Source organism: Alligator mississippiensis, chromosome 3, assembly GCF_030867095.1.
Source record: "Alligator mississippiensis isolate rAllMis1 chromosome 3, rAllMis1, whole genome shotgun sequence".
NCBI lineage: Eukaryota > Metazoa > Chordata > Crocodylia > Alligatoridae > Alligator > Alligator mississippiensis.
Window position 1 is genome coordinate 222,019,382 of NC_081826.1, and position 25,571 is coordinate 222,044,952.

At 42.7% G+C, this 25,571-nt stretch overlaps 1 long non-coding RNA gene across 2 annotated transcripts; it reads right to left on the reverse strand.

The window, feature by feature from the left end:
* Window positions 1–8,823: 8,823 nt before the first annotated feature.
* LOC109280832 (uncharacterized) lies at window positions 8,824–25,509 on the reverse strand. 2 transcript variants are annotated; one of them, XR_009461049.1, is made up of 3 exons: window positions 19,290–25,488; window positions 16,665–16,913; window positions 8,824–8,886 (listed from the first exon to the last, which is right to left on the reverse strand). It is a non-coding gene; the product is annotated as an uncharacterized LOC109280832 (long non-coding RNA). The 2 variants fall into 2 exon arrangements; XR_009461048.1 differs by lacking the exon at window positions 8,824–8,886 and having other exon boundaries at window positions 13,997–16,913; window positions 19,290–25,509.
* Between the last annotated feature and the right edge of the window lie 62 nt (window positions 25,510–25,571).

The following is a 25,571-nucleotide window of genomic DNA, read 5'->3' on the forward strand; positions in this document are numbered from 1 at the left end:
ACTATGGTGGTTGTCTACTACAGACCCCCTACCCAGGGTCAAGACCTTGACCAAGAGTTTTCCAGAGAATTGGCTGAGGCCATGTGCTCCTGGTGTATGGTTGTCATGGGAGACTTTAACTACCCGGACATCTCGTGGGAGGAGTGCTCAGCCAAATCTGAGCAGTCGCAAAGCTTTCTCTCATGCGTGGATGACCTCTATCTGACACAGGAAGTCTACGGGCCGACGAGAGGTAAAGCACTGCTTGACCTCGTACTGGCAACCGGGAACAACCTAGTCAGTGACCTAATGATCAAAGGGAAGCTGGGTGACATTGATCATGAGCTGATCACCTTCACCATCTGCCATAAAGCTGGCAAGTCAGTCAGTAATACAGAAGTACTTGACTTCAGGAAAGCTGACTTTGACAAGCTAAGGAGGCTTGTCGGTGAAGCCCTAAAGGGCCACAACCCAAAGGGGAGGAGAGTTCAGGACATGTGGTTGCTCCTCAAGGGAGCAACCCTGGATGCGCAAGCAAAGTGCATCCTCTCTCAGAGGAAAGGTACCAAAAGGGCACAGCAGCCCCCTTGGCTCTCCAGGGAATTGGTGGACCTCCTGTATCTTAAAAGGAAGACCTACAAAGGATGGAGGACTGGAACCACCACTAAGGAGGAATACTCTGCTCTGGTCCAGACCTGCAGAGAGCAAACCAGGAAAGCCAAGGCTGCAATGGAACTCCAGCTAGCTACAAATATCAAAGATAATAAAAAGTCCTTTTTTTGGATATGTGGGGAGCCAGAGGAAAAGCAAGGGCAACATTGGACCCCTGCTAAACCAGATGAGACAACTGACAACCGATGCCCATGAAAAAGTAAACTTGCTAAATGGGTACTTTGCGTCAGTCTTTCATCAGTCCCATGGAATGCCCCTGCCCACCGTGGGTCAGAGAGGCCTGGGTGAGGGAGATTCGTGACCCTTCATCGAAGCTGACCTTGTGAAGGAACACGTTGACAGGCTGGATAATTTCAAGTCAGCCAGCCCTGACAGTTTACACCCAAGGGTACTCAAGGAGCTAGCAAGCATCATAGCTCAGCCCCTGGCACGGATCTTTGAGAACTCCTGATGCTCTGGTGAAGTACCCAAAGATTGGAAGGAGGTCAATGTTGTGCCAATCTTCAAGAAAGGGAGGAAAGTAGATCTGGCAAACTACAGGCCCATCAGTCTGACATCTATCCTGGGCAAGGTCTTGGAAAAGATTATCAAAGAGGTCATCCTTAACAGACTAGCTGACGGCAATATCCTGAGGGATACCCAGCATGGGTTTGTTGCAGGTAGGTCTTGCTTGACCAATCATATTTCCTTTTACGACCAGGTGACCTATCACCTGGACAAGAGGGAAGAGATTGATGCCATATATCTTGACTTCAAAAAAGCCTTCGATCTGGTATTCCATGATCACCTCTTGACAAAAATGGCTAACTGAGGCCTCGACCTCACCACAATCCGCTGGCTGGGGAATTAGCTCTGCAGTAGGACCCAGAGGGTGGTGGTTGATGGGAGCCAATCGTCTTGGTGTGCAGTCACCAGTGGGGTCCCTCAAGGCTCTGACCTACGGTCTATACTGTTTAACATTTTCATCAATGACTGGCCAAGTTCACCGATAACACCAAACTCTGGGGTAAAGCATCCACATCTGAGGACAGGAGGGCAATCCAGGCAGATCTTGACATGCTCATGAAGTGGGCAAATGAGAACCTGATGGTGTTCAACACCGAAAAATGCAAGGTTCTCCACCTTGGGAAGAAAAACCTGCTGCATGGTTATAGGCTCGGCAGTGCTACACCGGTTAGCGCTACAGATGAAAGGGACTTGGGGGTCATGATTGACCACAAGATGAACATGAGCCTTCAATGTGATGCTGTGGCTAGTAAAGTGAGCAAAATGCTGGCTTGCATCCATATATGCTTCTCAAGCAAATGCCGGGACGTCATTCTCCCACTGTACTTGGCCTTGGTGAGGCTGCAGCTGAAGTACTGCATCCAGTTTTGGGCTCCACAATTTAAAAAGGATGTGGAGAAGCTTGAGAGAGTGCAGAGCAGAGCCACACGCATGATCAGAGGTCAGGAAAACACACCTTATGATGAGAGGCTGAGAGCCATGGGACTCTTCAGCCTAGAAAAGTGAAGGCGCAGGAGTGATCTTGTGGCCACCTATAAGTTAAATCAGGGTTGCTCATCAGGATCTGGGGGAACTGTTTAACATCTTCATCACCGACTTTGAGATGCCACAACAGGCACATGCTCGCTTATCTGGACACAGCCTTAGAGTCCAATCCAAGCGCCAACTATATCACATTAAGGCAGACAGTTAAAAGATCCCATTTGGAGTGTGGCTTTCTGACCAGATCTGTGCAGTGCAACACAGCCTGGAATATCTGCAGTGCTTTGTGCTTTAGCCCTGTCCTGACAAATTTGTCTTATGCCAGAACTCCAAACCCAGCATTCCTCCTATGACAAGAGTCTCTAGGCAGTTCCCAGGGGACAGATTTCTAGCCGTCTTCTTCAGTACATGTTCTGAAACAATTCTCACCACAGCCAAGCCAGCTACAGGACATGAAGGACGTTCCTTTATGCCACTCTAACCCTTTTACATGACATGAAGTATTCAAAGCAGGGATGAATGTCTTATATATAACTCTCCTTCTGAATCTTGAGAAGTGTGCTCAGTATCTGTATGCCAGGGCATTTTCAACCAAACATCTGTGAACAATTAAATTTGACACTTGGTGCTTGTTGAATTACTGTATAGCTCAAACCTTTCTTCTTCTGATAGCACTGATTCCTGTGTACCCAGAGACGTAGTGAGGCTACAATCCTGCTAATATTTGGTGGCATCCTATGATGATATCAACTACTTAGAACTATTTAGTCCCTTCCATTTTATCCCTACTGCTTCTGATGCTGATGGCATAATATGAAAAGAAACTTATAGTGTGACAAAGTCATTTCCATGCTACTTTAAAATATTTAGGATCAACCTCCCCCCATATCATTGCAATGTTTACAGCCTTTAAAGTAGAATACTATGATGCTTCTTTTTATATAATGGTGATAATTCACTACAATTACCAAGTAGTCTCAGTAAGTGGAATGACATTAAAACTAAGCTTTGAAAAAAATGTTATCTAGCTAAGTTATCAGCTGTCTGTGTTCTGAATGTCAGAGCAAACATATCTGTGTTGATTGTGCAGTAAAAGATGGCATCTCTCAGTTATGATAAAAATTAGATAGATTTCTCTCTCTGAATGTCTCTTAACTTCTCATTAAAAATTCTGCCACAAGCCAAAAGCTTCATGAGCAACATGAAGCTACAGAAATTCATTTCAATGTAAATGATCATGACTAGCCAAAGAAATGAAGGTCTCATCTGCATTTTACCCTTTTTAACCTGCCTTCACATGTTTTTGAAAGAAGGAGCATGTAATTATGAAGTCTAGAATGTATATAGAAATTGCAGCCAACAGAATTTTTTTGACTTGACAACAAAGTGCTTCAGATATAAGGGCCATGTAGCAAGCACAGGTCAAGTTGATAGATTTTTCATTTATCTTCTTTTATATGCAGTCCAGTATACATTGTTGATATGTAGTATCCATTTTCAACCATTTGTAGTATGAAAAGAGATAATACCTATTTCCTGTTTGTAGCCATTTCATATTACCAACACTATTTTGCACTAAATAATGAAGTTTTCAATTAGCCTTTTAGACCTCAACTCTTTCCAGAACATTTTAGGCTCAGCAAGCAGTAAATGAAAATTAAACATAAATATATTGATAGCATTGTATTTAAGGGTGAATAAAAGAAATTGTAGTCTTGTTAGTTTCAAAGTAACAGGAAAACACTGTTCCTGCTGAAATGACTATAAATACTGCTAAACCCTTTCTACAAGGTTAATGTAAATATTTGCTGCTTCCGTTTTCCATGTTTAAAAGGCATTTACTAAATATTTCGGATTCAGTTTACAATTTATTCCTGGGACTAATTTTCCAATATACCCAACACAAATGTCATACTTCGAGGTACCTATAGTAGGAAACCTAAAATTGAAGTGAAAACTTTGTGTCTTTTCTTTTACTAGCTCACATATATCCATGGCATATTCATGGAAAATTAGAAGAAAACCAAAATGGAAAAAATCATTTTGACTTCTTCTACTAACAAGTATATCTTTAAAGCTTCTAATGAACTAGAAGGTGACTGTATACAGTCAAACAAGTATAAGGAAGAAACCAGCCAAATACAACTAACCCTTAACCAAGGAACCTGAGCTCAAGAAGCCTGAAACCCTCAGACAAGGTTGTGCTACCAAACATATTGTTTCCTCAGCAGAAGAAATGTTTAGTCTGATAACTATCAGTGGCTTTAACATCCATAAAAATGGTGAGTTCTTCAAATTATCTCAGGATGTTTTGGTCAGTATCAGACTTTGGAATTGTCCCAAATGGTGATTGCAAAATTATCAGCACTGATGCAGAAAAGCCTATCAATAAATATTGCTTATCTTCTTAAAGTAGATGCCCATACTAATTCAAGACATTCCAGGATTATTCTGCTGCCTATCAACAAGGATCAGGGCAAGCAGCAGGGAAAATACCGCCTTCTCTGTAAAACCAAATTTATTACATCCAACTGTTTTTGTATAGATTCTAAATTACAATTTTTATAACTTCTATCTTGCTTTAACTTCCTACCCTTTATATAAACTAGGTTATTGTAATTTTATTTTTGTATAAAATATTTAATAGGAATCTGTAGTTGAATGTTGTAAGTATACTGCAAATGGTAGGTCATAAATCCAAAGACCTTTTTTTATGAAACAGTAATAAATTATAGCGTCTTATAAAAGATCAGAGCACAAATGTTGTTTAAAATATTACTTGGTACAAATGTGATCTTATCTGCATGGAGAAGAGGAGGAGGACCTATAAGATATGTGTTTTAGGAAATTCTTAACTTCAAAAGAATGTAGAGGCTCTCTGGTAAGATACTTTATGAAGGAATGCTAAAAGAAATTATGAAAAAAATCATGAGAATAGCAACAATTTGTAAAAAACTGGACCATCACCCCCGTCACCCTAATACACAGGGGGGAGGGGAATAAAGCTTTAAACCCTTAGAAAAATTCTGCTGAAAGTAACTTATTTTCTAAGCACACTAAAACCAATTAATCTTTTGGAAATATGTATAGAAAGTGCTGTTTACTCCTAACTCCTGTTTCCTTTCAGTTATTTAAAAACACCTTGTTCCTTAACTATAAAGTTCTCTTGAGATGTATATTGCAAACAGAGTGTGTGCACAAGCCTTGATATAATAGCTATCTGAGTTCCCTTTTATGTGAATAGTGAGGCAGTTTATGTAGAAACCTTTATTGACAAAAGGGTTTTGGAGGCCACATCTGGTCACTATATAGCTAGGGGGGAATGACCTGGCCACCACCCCAGGCACTGAATTGAAGGGTCTCTGCAAAAACAGCAGCAGATGCTGCTGGTAACAAAGCCACAGACACTGCATGCTGCCATGCACTTGGCACCTTGTTACAGTACTTAAGAATCCATTTAAACCTAAAATGTGCTATCTTATAAGGGCTAAGCTACTTACAAAATTCAGAAAGACAGCAGCCAACACTTTCCAAAGAGTGTTAAGAGAATACAATACCTTCATAATGGCTAGTTAACCTTCAAAACTTCCTTCAAAAATAAAGTTTAAAAAAAAAAAAATGTATTTCAAAGGACTGAAAAACTTTTATGAAGTAAAGGTGTTAGAATTTATTTGAAACAGAACCGCAGCTCCTACTTAGCTCATGAAACTCAAGGGATCTCAGAAAATAAAGAAAAGCAAAGAAAGGAAAAGAATCAAAACTCCATATTCAAGATGCTTTGAGAATTTTCTGCCACAAGGACAAAAGCAGTGGAACTATCAAATTGATGAAAAATTATAATAGTACTGAATATGTATGAACAAATTGCCTACTCATGAGCTGAAACTGCTAAGAATTCAACCCAGGAAGGAGATGAGCCATCGAAAGGATAACTGTTTGTTTCAATCCAATCTGGCCTTGGCCTGCAGCAGGTCCCAGAGCCCTACCCAGGGAGCAGCCTGGGCCACAGCACATGCAGCCAGTCCTGCCACCCTCAGGTGCACAGCAGGGCTGGGGTGGCACAGTGGCCAAACTCAGCTTTCCAGCAGGCCCAGTGGTGGCAGTGCCTTTCCTGCTGCCACTGCCAGTGTCACCACAGCTAACAGAGCAAACCCCACTGCCCGGGCACCTCAGCCCATCTGCCCTGCACCCACCTCTGGGCGTGCCACACAGAGCAGGCAGGTAGGCAGGGTCTCCATGAAGACCATGGGTGGATGGGGAGTAGCATCTAGAAGTGGCATGGGGGTGTGGGGCTGAGGCAGGGCTTGGGTCAGAGCCACGATCTGCTGTTGCCTGCATGTTCCTGTGATGGGTGCCGGTGGTCGACAGTGGGGGGAGCAGGTTGCAGCTCTGCCCCAGGCCCTGGGCCTGCACTGTCAACACCCCATGATCCTGGCTGCAACCCTGGCCCTGCCTGTCCATCCTGCTCCTAGATGCTTCTCCACACCCACCTATGGCCCCATCCCATCCACCCAGCTGAGCATGCCTAGCCCATGTGGGTCCTAGCCTGGTTTCCATGGAGACCCCAGAATTGGGGCTGGGATCACTGGGTGGTGACAGCATGGGGCTGGGTCCCAGGGCAGAGCTGCAATCTACTTCCAGGTCTAGTAATCTACTACTTATGGAGTTTTGATGAGCTGTTGTTGGGGAAGGAAGGAGGGTGCTGACCCAGCTGGCAAAAGTTCACTAAAACTCCCTAAGTGGTCTTCAGGCCCAAATAATTGCCCACCCTAATCCATTGGCAATGCATAGGGGGTGCACGCATGTGCACATGCACCCCCTGAGATTGGCCCTGCCCCCCTGAGAAAAGTGCTGGTGGCACTTCTGGCCACAAGCTGCTACAGCAGGAGAGAGGGGTGCCCTGGGCTCGCAGCTGATCCAGCACAGCAAGCAGGTAGGTAAGGTTTCTTTCTTTAATTTTGGGCTGTGGGGAGGAAGATCAAGCCCCCCACAATGCAGGAGGGAGCAGGGTAGGGGCATGGGGAAATCATTCACCTGCACCCCAGGCCCATTCCCTGCTGCACTGTGGGGATTGCCCCATGACCCAGCCCGGTCAGGTTATGGAACAAGCGGAGCTCGGTGTCTCCTGCAGAGTCGCAGCACCAGGGAACACATGCCCCCCCCCACCCTGATCTTTGCATGGGGCAAGGGCAAGCTGCAGCTGTGAGGCAAGCTGGGCTCTGCCTGCTCTGTGCCTCACTGCAGCCTTTGAAAGTGGCGTAGCACAGCGCCATGTGCCTCGCTGCCCAGCCCACCCAGCAGTGGGACGCACATGGTGGTGCGCTGCTTTCAAAGGCTGCAGCAAGGCACAGAGCAGGCAGAGCCCAGCTCACCTCACAGCTGCAGCCCACCCTTGCCCTATGCAAAGACTGGGGGGGGCACTTGCCCCCCTTGATTCCCCAGCACAGCGACTTTGCAGAAGCCACCATGCTCTTCCCAAGGATGACTTAGACAGGACAGGGCAGGGAAGGGTGGGCATCCCGGGGGCTCCGTCTCCTCTTGCCCAGTGGTGCAGCTGACTGGCCCAGCTCCATCTCTGACCCTGCCCCCAGCAGTGCAGGGCTAGGGCCAGACCAGGGCTGGTGCAGGGAGGCAGCCAGAGCCAGCACAGGGCTAGGGGGAAGTGGACGCCAGCACTGGGCAATGTCCCCTGGGGCAGGGGAAGGGGCAGCAGCAGGGATGCAACAGACCCCAGTCCCAAGTCTAATCCCTGCCTGGTACCAGACCCAGCCTCACTCCCTCCTCCCCTATGGCCTTTTGCCCTCCCCTGCCCCTTCCCCCACAGATTTTCATGTGGAGGGGGAACCCTCATGTGGAGTGTACATACACACGCACTCAGCTCCCCCCCCAAAAAATGTTCTCCCTCTGCCTCCAGCCCCCCAGTTGGCAATGAGCCACTGCGGGACCACCCCTGCCCCAGTCAGCAATCAGCCACTGGTGCCCCACTAGTATTAGGAGGTACCAGTTGTCCATGCCGCAATCTATATCTATCAACAGAGAGAGAGAGATTTTTGTTTTCATTTCAAAAGATGCTGACTCTCCAATGAGCTGTATGGAATAACTGATGAGCTCCGGGTGAATACAGAAGAGCCCTTTGAATTAAGAACTTCAGCGAACAGCTGAATGTCTTATCCTTAATTCAGCATCCTGCTGCAAATTAAGTGGTTGCAAACAATTTAGGATCTACAGCAGCTTCACCTTCAATGTCTCTTCTCCTTGATCACCTCTAACGCTGCTGTTGTAGTCCTAATATTAAAGAAGAAAGGGCAATAATCCACCAGATCTTGAACTACAGACTTCTACTATCTCCATCTCACAACAGGTCTATAGCATTGTTAGATATTATTTGCTGTGGATAACTTTACGTATACTGATTACATTTTATGAGAATTACATTAATGCCAAGTGTAGGGTACTTACAAAGTCCATTCTAGTACTAATACAATTACTGGTTTCAGGAACATTCTCTAGAGTTAAGCGGGTATTATCAAGAGGACTTGTAATTTCTTTAGGATACACTTTTTAAGGATACCCACTGTTCTTGAGGCAGAGACAACCCAAATTCTTTTCAAATAATATTACGCACAGCCTTCATGCATAAAACAGTATCATAAGGATACACCACCCATTTTATTCCCCAAGTTACCTGAAACATGCAACACTGCTGTCATTTAATAAAGAAGTTCATTCTCCCGTCTTTTAAAGATTCTGGGGGATAAAAATGAAAATTTGCATTAGATAAGTGCTGATTATTCTGTCATGTTAATTAATCTGTTACACTTTCATTCCCACATAATTGCATCCAGAAAGAAAAGAAATAGTAGACCATCAATAAATATTATGTAGCTGTTGCCATTAAGAAAATCTGGTAGGTTTCTTTTTCTTATTTAGGGGTAAAATAGGGAATGAGGGATGTACATGAAAGTCTTTTATAGCTCTGCTAACATAAATTGACAGTCTCTTTCATAATGCTGCCAAAATGTAAATTCTTGAGTCTATTAAAGGCTAAAAGTTTCATCTGTATAAAGATGACAAAATACATCACACTTTAATTGGCAGAACAGCTATAATGTAAAGGAGATGTGGTTTAATTAGAGCTCTCCCTCAATAGGTTGAGCTTGCCAATGTAGTTTTAATTATTTCTGTCTATTAATCCTAGTCACCTATTACTATCACTATATATTACATCAGAAAGCACTCCCTGCTGTAAAGTATTTTGACTTTTAACAAGGAAATACTACTAACTTTCTCCCCTCTACATTCTCTGTCCCATCAACCTCCAAAAAAACACTCTGGCAATAAATTCACATTAATAATTACTGCCCAATGGGACTATAAATCCAGTAGTGAATTATGAATAGTTAAGTTGAGAAATATGGCAAAATTATCTATTCACTAAGCATAAGAGCAATAGGCCAGATCCTCAGTTACTCTGCAATTGTGTAGCTCCACTGACCTCAGTAGACTTTCATTAAACAAGCTTATGGCCCATAAACCTGAAGAACATGACTAGTGACAATGAACGCAAACTTCTTGGGAGTAATTCCATTGATGTAAGCACACACACATACATACATATATGATTTACATAAGATCAAGGTCATAGTTTCATAGTTGGTCGGGTCGGAAGGGACCTGAGCAGATCATCAAGTCTGACCCCCTGCCATGGCAGGAAAAAGTACTGGGGTCAAACGACCCCAGCAAGGTGTTCATCTAACCTCCTCTTAAAGACCCCCAGGGTAGGAGCCAGCACTGCTTTGCTTGGAAGTTGGTTCCAGATCCTAGCTGCCCTGACTGTGAAGTAGTGCCTCCTGATGTCTAGTCTGAATCTACCCTCTGCCAGCTTGTGACCATTATTTCTAGTCACTCCTGGTAGTGCTCGGGGGAACAGGGACTCCCTCAATGCCTGCTGGTCCCCTCTGACTAGTTTGTAACAGGCCACTAGATCCCCCTTCAGCCTTCTCTTGCGGTGGCTGAACAGGTTCAGGTCCCGTAGCCTCTCCTCGTAAGGTCTTCCCTGCTGTCCCCTGATCATGCGAGTGGCCCTCCTCTGAACCTTCTCAATGCTGTCCACATCCCTCCCGAAGTACGGCGCCCAGAACTGGATGCAGTACTCCAACTGCAGCCTGACCAATGCCGCATAGGAGGTAGAGGATCACCTCCTTGGACCTGCTCGAGATGCATCTGTGGATACATGACAAGGTGTGGTTGGCCTTCCTGACTGTGTCCCCACACTGCCGGCCCATGTTCATTTTGGCATCAATAATGATTCCAAGATCCTTTTCTGCCTCTGCACTGATGAAAAGGGAGTTCCCCAGCCTGTAGGTATGCTGCTGGTTCTTCCTCCCCAGGTGCAGCACCTTGCACTCGTCAGTGTTGAAACCCATCCTGTTCTCATCTGCCCACCCCTGTAACCTGTCTAGGTCCAATTGCAGCCTATTCCTCCCTTCTAGCATGCCCACATCCCCCCATATCTTACTGTCATCAGCAAATTTGAACAGGGTGCTTTTTACCCCCTCGTCCAAGACACTGATGAAGATGTTGAACAGTGCAGGTCTGAGGACCAAGCCCTGGGGGACCCCACTGCCCACATCCCTCTAGGTTGAAAATGACACATCCACCACCACTTTCTGGGTGCGGCCCTCCAGCCAGTTAGAGACCCATTTGACTGTGTAGGTGTCAACCGTCACAGTCCCCAAGTTTTTTAATGAGAATGGGGTGAGAGAGAGTGTTGAAGGCCTTCCTGAAGTCCAGAAAGACTACGTCCACTGCTACCCCTGCGTCTAAGGATTTTGTGACCTGGTCATAGAAGGCCACCAGGTTGGTCTGACAGGACCTGCCTCTAATGAACCCATGTTGGTTGCCTCTAAGCATAACCTCCCCTGCTGGCCCCTCGTGGACATGCGCCAGGATAATTCTCTCAAAAAGCTTACCCAGGATCGAGGTAAGACTAGATGATCAATAACTCAGAATAACAAACATAAAAAGATTATTGCTAAGTGACTGACCTGCCCTTGGTGCCCTTTAAACAAATAATAAATAATAGTTGTTTTAGACTCCTATCAGCAGAAATGTTAACTACTGCTATTACAGCAATTAGTTAATTAATTAATTGTTCCTTTTTGTAGCAAATATTGGCATATGTGTGATAAATATCAGGCATTCAAAATGATAGCATCTTTGTGAGTGCTACTGGCTGATACCATAGCCATAGCAGTCAGTATTCCATGTAATCATAGAAAATTGTATTTTAAAATAATACTTCCAGTAACAGCCATACCCAAAACGGGAACACTCAGTGATATCAGGGAACACATAAGCCAGAGCTCTGCTTTTGCCATATGTAAGAAGAAACACTAGTACAAAGTAGCACAGTTGCTCAAAATGCAAACATGCTTTGGGCCAGGGACAGGCAATTATTTTGGCTGCTTCACAAGTTTTGGTGAGCTGTCAAGGGCTGCATGGGTAGCCCTTCCCCTTGACAGTTGCCCTGCCCCTTGGTTGCCATCTTGGGACCAGAAGTCCCACCCTCCAGACCCTGACTTCTGACATCAAAAGTCCCTCCCCTTGCTCCCAGAAGTACTCCTTTTTGGGAGGAGGTAGATTGGTCTTAGAACTGGAAGTTACACCCTGTCACATGGTCTGTGTCATAAGAGCCACCCACCCAACACCAAACCTTGCCCCACTCACCACATCTCTCCCAGAATCCCCTGCTCTCATCACATAATCCCTGACATCAGAAGGTCTACCCCTTGACTGGGAAACACCACCCCACCACAGGGCCCACCTTCACAGTGCATGGCCTGCTCCTGGGGCCCCAAGATTTTTGCCCTCTAGGCCATTAGCACAGGCACAACTTGTCAAATAGCAAGGGGCTGTGACCCCTCTAACATCCTGCCCCATCGCTGAGGTTTCAGGGGTATTAGACCTCCCCCAGAACAGAGCCATACCAACTGAGTCAAGGACTGCACACACAGTATCTTTCAGAACAAATCATTTTTAAAAGTATAGATAAAGTATCATGTACTAAAAATTAAACATCTACTATAACAGATTTTAATTTTATTAAAAAATAAATTTGAGTACTGATCAACTTAATGTACCTTAACCCAGCCCACCCCATCTGGCCCTGTGTGGCAGCAAAAGCTGGCCAACCCCCACCTCCTTCACTGGCACCAGCATAACCTGGCCCATCCCAGCCTACCCCATGCAGCACAGCAGAAGTGGGCCCAGGCCCAGGTTCCCCTCACTGGTGCTGCAGGACCCGTCCTGTCCCAAGCAGTACAGGGCTCAGCAGCGGCTTCCCCTTCCTGATGCTGGCCCAGCCTGTCCTGAGCAGCATGCAGCTCAGCTGGCTCAGCCCTGGCTTTCCCTCCCTGGTTCTGACCCGGCCAGACCCGACTTGTTCCAAGTAGCATGCGGTTGAAGCCTAATCAGCCTCTGCTTTCCCTCCCTGCTGCTGGCCTGGGTGGCATGCAGCAAAGCCACAGCTTCCCCTTACCTCCCCTGGCCTATCCCACCTGGTCCCAAGTGACACGTCTCAGCTGCTGCTGCTGCACACTGGTTCCCCACGTGCCTCTCAGGATAGGATGGGCCTAGCCAGGTCGGTACTGGCAAGGAGAAGCAGTGGCTGAGCCATGCACTGCTTGGGACCAGCCCAGCCAGGCCAGAGTGGCACACGGCTCAGCCAGCTCAGCTGTGCCTTCCCCTTACCTGAGCCCACCTGGCCTGACCAGTCCCAAGTGGCATGTGGCTCAGCCACTGCTTTTCCTCATTGGTACCAACCTGGCCAGGCCTGTCCTGGCACATGGGGAGGCAGCAGCTGGGATGGCTTTACCGTATGCTGCTCAGGACAGGACAGGCCTGGCCAGGTCAACACCGGCAAGGAGAAGCAGCAGCTGAGCCATGCACCACATGCCACTGGGCCAGCTGAGCCACATGCCTCTCAGAACCAGCTGGGCTGGGCAGATGCAGGTAAGGAAAAGGCATGGCTGACCCGAGTGCTGCTCCGGCCTAGCAGGACTGTTCCTGAGTGGCTCATGGCTCAGCCACCACTTCTCCTTGCTGGTACCAACCTGGCTGAACCCATCCTGTCCCAAGCAGCACAAGAAAAGCAGCGTGCCGCTCGGAATGGGACAGGACTGGATGCTACAGGCCTGGCTGAGTCAGCACCAGGGAGGGAAAGCCGCAGTTGAGCTGGTCCTGAGCAGCACATGGCTCAGCTGTTGCATCTCACCAGTACCTCCTCACTGGTGCAGCGCAGCTCAGCCCGGCTCCATAGACCCCTGCCAGCATGTGCCCCACACTCCTACAGCCCTGCTCTGGGCCCAGCCATCACTGGCCCTAGGACCCTGGCGCAGGCCCCGTGCTCCCACACGCCCTCTCATTTCCACTCCCCACCACTGCTGCTTTCCCCACTATCCTGCCTGCCGGCTGTTCTGTACCACATGGCTCCTGGCTGCATGGACAGTATGTATGCGTGTGTTTGGGGTACTTGGGATACCCGAGGGAAGGTTAAGGTGAGAGAGAAAGTATAAGGAATGAAAGTTGCTGGAACCAGGATTAGAACCGGTAGACTAGAGAAAAAATGGGCTGAGGAACTGAGACTTGGGGTTACTTAAGGTCAAGTGGCCCCAGGGTTACTCAACATCACTGATGCAAGGGAAAAAGCCCAGTGGCAAGGAGGAGACAGCCAGGAAAGAAACTGAGGCAGAAAGCTGGGAGTTTAGGGCTGGAAACTGAAGCAGAAAGCTGGGAGCTTGGGGGGGCAGATAAGGGGTGACAAGAAAGAAAGTCAGAAAACAGACAAAAACCCAACTCAAGGTTTCAAAATAACAGGTTTATTAAACAGACAACACACTACACAGCCCCATGAAGTTATTGGTTCCCACATACACACACACAAGCACTCAAAATGGCAGCAGGAGAAAGAGACTCAGTGGAAGGGTTGGAGTCCAGGTGGGGAAGAGAAGCAGAGTCCAAGTCCTTGGTTGAAGAGAGGGTGGCAGTGATAGCTACCTATCCAGGCTGGAAATGGGTCTTTGTCCAGCAAGTGTTGTCCAGAAGGAAGTCACCAGCAGGGCCTCTGGGTGGATAGGTGGTGTGGCATGGTGCTGGTCCAGATGGAGAGGGTGTCCCAAGGAGTCAGTCTTCACTACCTCTTTTTATGGGGCAGACTACCTCTGATCTCCTATGGGGAGGGCCTGTCCAGGCAAGGTCAGTCCTGTTCCAGGGGATTCCAGATGTTCTTACTGAGCATGTCCAGCCTTGGCACAATGGTGGGTTGCCTCATCTTTTGTTTCTTGAATGCTGAGGGTGGTTCCAAGGGCTGGGTCGTTGGTCCAGGTATTGGTGTTGATGGAGGGAACTATTCAGAGGGAGCTATTTTTAGACCTACTGCCTTTGTCTCTCAAGCACCCTTATTCATCCCCGTTCATTCAGGAACCAAGTTACATAGGAGGGGTAGGTATAGGTTACACAACAAGGCATAGGGACAAGATGGAGGCATAGGGACAAGATGGAGATTTGACAGACAAAATGGAAATTTGACATGACATATGCTAACTTGCATATGTAGGCCTAAATCATATAGTATCAGTAAAACAGTACTATAGAACAGTAAAAATCAATATAAACATAATAATTATACAATATAAAGAAGGAGAAAAAACAAAACAAATAGAACTTGCTACCAAAATAAAATGCTGAAGCTTATCCTATGTCTTGGCTCACTTACACTTATCTATAGGGAATAAAGAGGGAGAGAAAAAGTCAGAAATGGTTGGGGAAGGGAAGGGAATGCAGTTTAAAAGAAAAAAAGAAAAAGAAAAACTGGGGGTTTTGCTACACTGGCTCCTTTCATCTTTGAGGGGCAAATAAATATTAATTTTCTACACTTTTTAAGGGTCCTGCAGGCTGGATAGAATGGCCTGGTGGGCCAGATCCAGTCCATGGGCTGTACTTCGCCCACCCCTGCTTTAGACTCTTTCATTAAAAAGAAGCCAACAAACAAGCCCCTGTTTTCCCACATTCTATCCAGCTACCCTAACTCTCTTCTCCCTTTCATATCTAAACTACTTGAATGTGTTCTTTACAAGCAATCTGCAGTCTCTCCTGCATTTCCATTTTGGGCCTTCTTAAATTTCAGCACAAAGTTTCATGATGCACTTTGGAATTTCAGGTAGTTTGGGATAATTTCCTCGTGATTGTGCCAAATCCAGGAGTCTAGGAAGGTCTGCATGTGGATCACTGCCCTCCATCAAAGGAGACAGGGGCTAGACATGCAAGGTGACTCAGCTGAAGGTCCATCAGTGGAAATAGCAATTAGTTATTATCTAGTCAAGGCAATGCTGTCAGCCTGAATGAAGAATGATGAGAAAGGAAATACCTCTTGAGACATGAAAAATATTTGTACTCCTCCCTCTGGATAGCTATACTGAGAAGGACATTTTAGTTTAGGTTTATCAGAAGTGTAAATCTGGATTTGTTAAACAAACTGTTTTTTGTTTGTTTTGGTTTTAATTTGGGTTTCTTTCCGTTTTTAATAAATCTTGGTTGAGGTTAGTGTTGTAGAAGGAATTTCACATATCCTTAAAAGAATATAACAAATAGCCTCTAATGAGAAGCCCTGAATTGTAAAACACTTCTGGAACCTAGAGTCCTAAGAAACTGTTAGGCAAGAGTCAGTGATTATAGTATATTATCCCAATGAGTTGTGTTGCTATAAGGCTGCCATGGGCAAACCCAAATAAATAAGCTAAAAGAGCAAGGAAGAGATGCGAGTTGGTAGTGGGGTCTGGAGACTATAGTAGCCTGGGCCAATATTGATAGTGACAGAACTCATCTGCACGACATGCCATGCTTATGTTGCTCAAATCACACACTAACGGAAATACCGTAGAGAAGTGGTGCCCAACCTTTTGGCCCCATGGACCAGATGAGCAATGCCAAGTTGGTCTGCAGTTCCAATCCCTGTGTGAACGACCTGCCCTACTGTGGCCCAATCCCTGTGTGCGGAGCCCTTGTGCTCAGGGCTTAGATATTTGACACTGGGGAACAGTTATGGTGTTAATTTCCACCACTTTCCTGGCACCAAACTTTCAGACATGTGGGCACCCTCACAGGCCAGATGGCATAGTTGAATCCCCCTGAGTATTGAATACCGCTGCAAGAGTTATATTGAATCATGAAAACTGGCTTAACCAACATCCCTCTCCATCTCATACTGGTTGCCACCAGTCAGCCATAAAGTAAAACAGATGGCAATTTTAGCCAGTCCTGCTTTAGGAACAGCACCTTCACAGTTCTTCTACCATTATCATCTTCTAAAGTCTAGACCTGTACCATCTTCCCTGGGATATCCAATACAGTGCTCTAACACATGAAGCAGAAGTTAGTGACAAAGTGAATTTCTTGTTGCTCATACAGGAGTGGCTATACTAGTAGTGCACACCAAAAGAATATTATTGTATGTACTATGTCCATACCTAAATGCTGAAACTGGTGATTGGTGGTCATGATGCTCCTCATAGCCAAGTGATACTAGACGACGGAAGAAGAACAGGCATTTCCCTGGTGCATCAGGATGAGCTGGAAATTGGTGATGTGGCACTATCGCTGCTCTGAGTCAATTTTTTAGAAGAAGCCACTATAATTGGACGCGTTGCACCTTCTCCATTACCACACCTTTCTCCACCTTCCTTAATTTGTTCACACTTCTACACCTATTTTCTCTCCTGCAGAAGAAAAATGTTATAGTCAGAGTACTATTATTCAACTCTTTTTATACTGCGATGATGTCTATCTGAAAACACCATAAATGATTCATTATTAAATCCCCATCACAGCTGTATTTGAATGCATCTACAGAATAACTAAACAGTCAAACTTCTCACGCTGGAATTCTAGACCTAAATTCTAGTATTTATATTCTTCACATGGCTTACAATTTTCACATATTTCTTTAAATAAACCATATCAAGGATTCAAAGATTCTAAAGTTACCCTTTGACTGAAAGTTGCATGCTTTTTTTCTAAACTAGGAAATTACAAGCAAGATTAAATCACCCTAGGGTAGATGTCCAAATGACTGAGAAAATGCTCAAACAGTAGTTATCAATGATTCACTATCAAACTGTGAAGGTAGGTCAACAAAGGTCTCACAAGACTTGCTCCCAGTCCCAGTTCTATTCATTTTTCTTGTTAATGACTTGGATGAGAGAAGAGAGAGTATACCTTACAAAATTGCAAATGACATCAAGGTTGGAGAATTTACCAGGACTTCAAGGACAGGATTAGAATTCAAAATACTTTTCATAAACTGAAGAAGTGATTTAAAATCAACAAGATAAAATTCAGTAAAGACAAAAGCAAAGTGCTACATGTAGGAAGGATAAATAAAATGCAAAAATATAAAATAGGGAATATATCTGGCTAGGCAGCAGTAATTTAGAATTGGCTATAGTCCATCATAAATGGAATATGAAGCAAGAATGAAATGCCAAAAGAAGGAAAAAAAACCTTATATTTGGATATGTTCACTGGAGACTACAGGAAGTAGTTAGTCTATTCTATATAGTAGTGGTGAGGCCCCTTGGGCACTACATTTTAAGAAATGTTGACACATTGGAGAGAATCAGAAATGATATGAGATTTAGAAAACATGATCTCTGGGGAAAGGGAGAAGGAAATGAGTTGTTCTCATCTATAAAAGAGAAGACACAAGTAGTCATCCATCATGTAAAAGGTGATCAGATGGCATTAGTTTGTAGCATAGATAATTTCAGTTAGATATTAAGAAAACCCTTCTAAATTTAGGGGTACTGAATCACTGAAAGAAGTTAGAAGCTGCCAAGGTTTTTACAAATATGCCAGACAAACATCTGTGAGCATCGTGTTGGCATATTTATCCTGCCACAGAACAAGGGATTACCTCTTTATATTTCTATAATATATCAAAATATAGGTCTTTTCAGGTTTTTAATTTGTTTGTTTACATTTAATTTAAAGGATATAGTTTTCATTTAAAAAAAATGAAAGACTACTATATTTTCAAAAGCACACCATGTGTCAGAATAGTTCTTTCAAAGCAGATAATGCTTTAAAATGGCTTTTTGGGGTCTTCTCTTTTGCTGACTAATGAAAAAAATGGCCAATATTTGCTCTTAGTTAAATATGGATCATTAAAAAAATTATTGGTAGATGTGTTTTAATGATGTTTGAGAGGTTGGTTTATATCACTTTGTACAGAATAAAGTTTACTGAAGTGGAAAAGATCTAATCACATGTGGTCTATTTTCAAACAAAACTTCCAGCATAGACTTTGGCCTGAATGGAGAATGAATGAAGATTAAGGAATTGTCCTAGAGTTTGTAAAGGTAAATGTAACTTTAGCTAATATGTCATTTAATATTTATATCATATGCATGCATTTAGTTTTAATTTTAAGGAGTTATAAAATCACCTGAATAAACATAGTTAGGCCCAGGACATTGAAAACCAAGATCAAAATTGAAAGTCAAGACCAACTGAAAACCAAGACAATAGTTGATGCTGAAAGAAAAGTAAACAAGACAGGATGTAGCCATATGCAGAAAGATTGAAGACTGGCTAATGGAATTCCATCAGATACATGTTAGCATGTATCATTCACAACCTAAATGAAATAAATCAAAAACTTTCAGAGTCTATCCAACGGTAGATGAAAAGAAATGGAAAATGCAACACTAGCCTTGAAATATAAGCAGCTGGTGCCCAAATTTTATCCAAATGGCTACCCAGTAAGACAGCACTCACGGCATTTAAGAAACCTGTTCCCTACTCTGCTTAAAACCCACTTCACTCACATCCCAAAAGAATGCCTTACCATCCTGATAGAGCATTTTGGGGGAAGTGGAAGGCTCTCAGTCTCTCCTGTTGATGCTGTTTGTGATTTAACATTTGGCTGAACAGGGCCTTAACCCAAAGTCTCCCATTTTAACTGTCCTGGACACCAGGCCAGTGAATCACTCTCATATTCTTGTTCTTGAGCAAAATGAATATTTCAGAATGATATCTAAAAAAAACTCCATCAATAGGAAAAGCTGAAGGAGACCTAATTCAATAATGCTTACCATCTGGTGATTAGACAGGCATTCTCCTTCAAGGTAAATGAGGTTTGATCATATCCACTCTGGGAGAGGGCACTGAATGACTAAAGGGCTACTGATTAAAAGGAGGACATCATCTCTACCATCTGTAGATATTGAATAAATGGGGTTTTGTCACTATCTGCAAAAAAAAGCCAAAATTATTTAGGAAATATAGGTCAAACTTACATGAACTGAAACCATATTTGAAAGAAAAATTACTAGCTATCAAAAAAATTAACCCAAATGGTAGTTACATGGGTAGGGGATGCATACCGTGTGTGCAGGATGCGCCAACTTTGCTGGGCAGGTATAGAACTCTGCACATACATACTTGAGAGTGAGACACAAAATTATGGCCTGGCAACAAATAAGAGGGGAAAAAAAAGTGTATTTCCAGTCTTTAATCCAATAGCCAAATTGTTAGGGCACTTACCTCAAAATTAGAGATCCAGATTCAAGGTTCCTTATCCCCCTTTGACTTCACAGTATAGTGGGATATAACCTACTATATAACTGTAACCAACACATGTCAGGCAATATCCAGTCCCCTTTTCTAAGCTTCCTCTTGAAGCTGAGCCACTGCACCATATTCATTGGATAAAACAAATGGAAAAAACAGTGGAGAAGTGTCTGCCCCATGGGAAGCAGGGGATTAGACTAGGACTCAGGGGTCCCTCCTTCAAGAGCAACATCCATTTCACTGAGCCACGGTGAATGTACGCTGCAGAAACATTTTAGCATAAAGAGCACACAGAAAGATGATAGATACAAATAAAGCATCCAAATAAAGCATCTAATAACAACAGTTACTTCCTTATGCTTGCTTAATCATATTCATTTCATCTCCAATCTATTCCATGTGGTAGGAAAAACCATAGATTGCTCCAATTGCCAATCTTCTGCTAATTTAGTCACATTTAAGTGTTATTGTTCTGTAATACAAGAAGTTAGAATTAAAAATGAAATTGATAGATGTAGTAAATAAATACTATTTAGTCATTCACAACATAGTATTAAACTTCAGAAAAATCCAGCATGTACAATTGTTTTAATCTCTTTAGACTTTTTAAAATTCAGACTCATTTCAAGGCAGATGAAGTGTACAGGTTGTGCTTCTCTTACCAAATATCTGCAGTAGAAAAAAAAAAAGAGAGAGAGTTTGATATACAAGCCCTAAATAGCATAAAACCACCCAGAAAAAATGGAAACTGTACTATGGAATAGTAAGCAATAAATGCCAGTTCTCATTTTCCCATGTTCACATAACTTCTTACGATTAAAACAGGATTTCAATGTTAATGAACCAGGAGCTGGGTATTTACATGCCTAAAGTTGCAGACAGACATATAATGACGTTTTTGAAAGCACCAAGTTATGTAATGTCTATTAAAATTAATATGAATTCAGGATATAGACACTTTTAAAAATCCCAGTATCTTTAGGCGCACATCAATCCTTAAAAATATAGTTCTAGTATATTAGTAAGATTTAAAGTTTCTTACTCAAAAGGGGATGGTAAATAAATACAGTAAGAAAACAGAATAAAAGGGAAGGAGAACTGAAGGCATACAAAAACTGGGATGGAAAAAAGCATAGCAGCACAGGCAGTTGCATTCTATAAAGTTTCACCATGTCTGTGATATATAAAACGTTATCTTGCAGAAACAGTGGGCACAGTTGCTTACAGATACCACACATGCTGTATTGAATTCTTATGCTGATTAATAAGGTGAAACTCTCATATCTTACTAAACTGTGCTAACTAAACCAGTAAATAGTGATCCCTGAATGTCACCCATTGTGCCGGTGTATATATATCCAACTGGATCCTCCAGGGCAAGATGACTGCTTTATGCAACCTGAATTGCATCAGTGTTGAACTGATATGAACATTCCTCCATACAGAAGTAAATCTGGATGCAGAAGAAACAATACAAAAGATCCTGCTGACAGTACAGGGCACAAGCTCAAAAAAGTGAACTTCATACCACCTTTATATTTCCATCCCAATCTTGCCAGGTGTTGTCCTTGGTCATATCAGAAGTTCTGACTCCAATTAAACTGCATGAAGAGAAGGGGGATTATTGAGTGTGGAGAGGTTAGAAGGGATGTTGGGAGGGGTGTGTAAGGAAATGTTATAAATCTAGCATGCTGTTTTACAGAGGGTGTCACACTATACATGAATATACATTTTATTATGGTATAAGAACTACACATCCAGTAGAACAAGCTCCATTCATTACTTGAGGCTGATTCAAACATATTTGAGTTTATTCATGATGCTTCAGAGGTGGTTAGAATATATGGTCAAATGCACATACACTATATCAAATATGTTTATTGGAATCAGTTTTACAGCTTAATCTATAGACTGCTATTTGTTTGCTTGTGATACTTCTCACTTATTTCAAAACAAGTATATTCATAAATAACAGGACCAAACTGCAAAGTCAAAAACACACACCAATATTGTTCCAGTGTTGTATTCAATACTACTATCCAGGTATCATTATTCAGAAAGAAAAAATAAACTAAATACTGTGTTAATGCAAACCAATTCAATAGTCGTTCAAAAAAACAACCATACTATTGCTCCATGCTGCAAAAGTGTTTTCATGTCATGTTTTCTAAGGATCCTCATATACCGCAGCTTTTACACAGAAATTGTCAGAAAGCACTTGATGACATTAATGCAAATGTTTTTGTCTGTGTGATTAAATAAATTGCATTGATTTTTGTAAGTGCATGAAAGCTTGCTTAATAACTATTCTCCAACCATTTAGGTTGGTCTAATAAAAGATATCAAATTCACCCAAGGAACCTTGTCTGCCTATATATCAGGACTTGAGATAAACTAGCATAGGTATGATTAATGGTTGATGACTGATGGCCATCCCAAAACTGGATTTCTTCTACAGAAGATAGAATCATTAAAGAATCAGTATTAGTATTAACATTTAGAAATTTTATATTTTTAGAGTCAGCATAAAGCAAGCTATTTTAATGTGATGATATGACAAGTTTATGTACTCAGTTTACAATAGTGAGTAGCTGCATCTTCCCACACAAGTGTATTATTGAAACAGTTGTTAATTATATGAGTTTTATACCTTCCCCATATGTGCCTGGGTCTGCCCCCCCCCACAAAGACAAGATAAATGGACTAGAAACACCACTGGTCTGAATTCATTGTCAATGCTTATTTTCTAAATCTCCTTACTTTTATATAATCTATTAAACGCTTCAAATAAATCCAGTCTACTCATAGGGCTGAGCTAATTGAATGCTAGTGACTTAGGCTGCAGTTGCCATGACATTTTTGATACATTAGCAATGATTTAAATCATGCAGAAATGCAGCTTGCACAGTATATTACAGAGCATAATAGTAAATATTTTCACATTCATAGCAATGTTTGTGAATAAAACATGTTAATATGTCAGTAACTTAAAATTGTGTAAACAAGGAATATTTCCATTGGAATTCATCTGTTAAACAGTGGAATGTCAATGAGATATCAGAATTGAAGTGGAATGGAACTTCCTGCTGGTATTTTTCTATTACTATTAATATTCTAATGAATTTCCTAAGTATATTTTCAGTTGCATTCATGGGTCAAGGTACTGCCCAGAATCACATCTAGGTTCATAGATTATCCTGAGTGAAGTTTCCCAGCTCCTGTGAATCCAAAGTATAATGCTCTTCAGGACAGTGACCACAGTATTTCCAGAACATATTATATTCTCTGACAAAAGAGATTTATCCAGTGGTAGACCACATGCTAGCACCAGTGACCATGTAGGTATTGTGATTAGTATTGCAAGCATAATGGTGACAGCTGGTTGACAGCTGCCAACAGTATTTTAACATATCCTGGCTGCTATTAGGTGCCAGGTCCTACCAAAAATTAAGGAGTACTGTAGAATAACAAATCACTGCGGGCCACAGCTTGCAATCATAGCACATCAAATAATATGCTACTCTGCTGAAAAGGGGATGGAGAAAAAATATGCACCAGAGCCATTATTACTATTATATACATTCAGGTAATTAACTGTAGCGTTCTTCCTAATTCTCCCAGTGAGTGAAGTCCGCACAGTGAGTGCCAGCTGCACATAAACACACACGTGCACATCCCTACCTCTGAATGCAGACTGACTACATTCATGAGACAAGAATGCATGGCCAATAAAAATGATTACTCTGCGGCAGAGAAACATGCCTTGGCAATGTAGCTTACCAGGTTACATTATACTGACTTCATTTTTTAAGTTAAATATAGTGAAATATCAGTGTGGTAATGTAAAAAACAACTGTGAGTGCTGACAGCAACCTCAAGTCTACTATTTCCATTGGTAAAGTTCTCTGTCCCAGTATGCAGAACTGCATCAGTTCCTGTTCACTGAAATCATAAAGCCAGTGGCTAAGCCTGCATGCTGAGATGTCCTTTAAAATATGCCTTACCATCCCTTTGTGTAATTTCGTCTGTCTCATTGCCTACCATGATAGCTTGCATGGATGTCAGGGATAATGGTATTAGTTTACCTATTATGTTGTAAGCTGGTTGAAATATAGGTTAATACATTTGTGACAAGGCTGCTTTCGTGGCAGCAAAATCACAGGTGATAGGTTAAAACCCTAGCCAATCCTATTTCTGTGTTTTCTAAAAAGGTTGCCTATAGTTTTTCCAGCATCCCTAAATGGGCAACTGTGGAAAGTGAAAATGTATCGCCATTAGCATCATCTTATTACCAAGATTTTATTACAGCCCATGTCAGCAATCCACCGATGGGCTACGGTTTGCAGAAATAGGGCTATTGAACACTGACATCAGAGCACAGCCGGAATGGACTGACACTGTTCACAGTTGTAGTGTTAGATAGCCCTACTTCAAAAAAGCTACTGAGAGTCTGATGGGTATCAGACTGGATAACAACACTGGGTATCAGTCTGATGGGTATACCAGGACTGGATAACAACACTGCTTAACCATGATTTCATGCAGGTTCAATAAGTGTATCTGACAGCCCCTTTATCATACTACGAATATAAAGGCTGCACACAACAAACACTAATGAGTTGTCTATGTTTCTGTGAATCCTGTTTAATTTTTCATGACTAAAGCTCCTATTTGTCTACAGCACATGATTTAATATTGATCCCTATTACCCTGTTATTTAAAATCTGAGCACTTTCTCTGGGAGTCCTAGCTTTCTCAGATCTTTTGCACTTCTGTTAACATGAATACTGCAATATTAGCTGGCATCACCAAATGATACTATTACAAGCTTTGCTTTAATAATTATTTTAATATTTAAAGATATGAAATATTCTCTCTTGAGGAAATTCTTTTATCCTTTTTAAGATGAACCTCTCTCTCTAGTTTTGTCTACTCTGCCTGACCATGTCTCCTCCTACTGACTGATTTTCTTAGTCACAGAGTTGCTGCCCATATGCTATGACCATATGAGCAAGCGAATGAACAACAACAACAAAATCAGAAACCTCCAGTTATAAAGGAAGAGCTAAAAATCAAATGAGAGCTGTCAGCTGCTCAAAGTGAATTGGGATGCTATGAATTTTTATGAAGAGTAGGAAGCATTCAGACAACTAGCAGAGATCATTTGAAAAGTCCACTAAAAGCAAAAGAAAGAGAAAATGTAATTTAGTAAACCAAGTTGGGGAAAATATTTGAAGTGTTTCGTTGAGTGCTTGAGATCTGTAATAACTGCTATAGTTTTCAAATTACCTATATCTGTTAAATACATCTTATCTAGTTTATAATTAGATCAGCTTGTTTTGTAATTAGCAGTAGCCCTAGGAATAAAATTGTTATTAACAGTTGGTCAGAGCAAGCACCTGTGGTTCTTCCAAATTTACAATTAGAAGTGATGATACCTGTTGCTGTATCCTTTCTGGAACAAGTCTAACCTGGTTTATCATAGAAAATCAAAGAAAATGAGGGTTGTAAGAGATCTCAGGAGGATGTCTAGCCCAACCCCCTGCTCAAAGCAAGACCATCCCCACTTAGATCATCCCAGCCAAAACTTTGTCTATACAGGTCTTAAAAATCTCCAAGGATGGAGAGTCCACCACTTCTCTAGGTAGCCTGTTTCAGTGCTTACTACCCTCCTCATAGATCCATAGATCTTAGGGTCGGAAGGGACCTCAATAGATCATCGAGTCCGACCCCCTGCATAGGCAGGAAAGAGTGCTGGGTCTAGATGACCCCAGCTAGATGCCTATCTAACCTCCTCTTGAAGA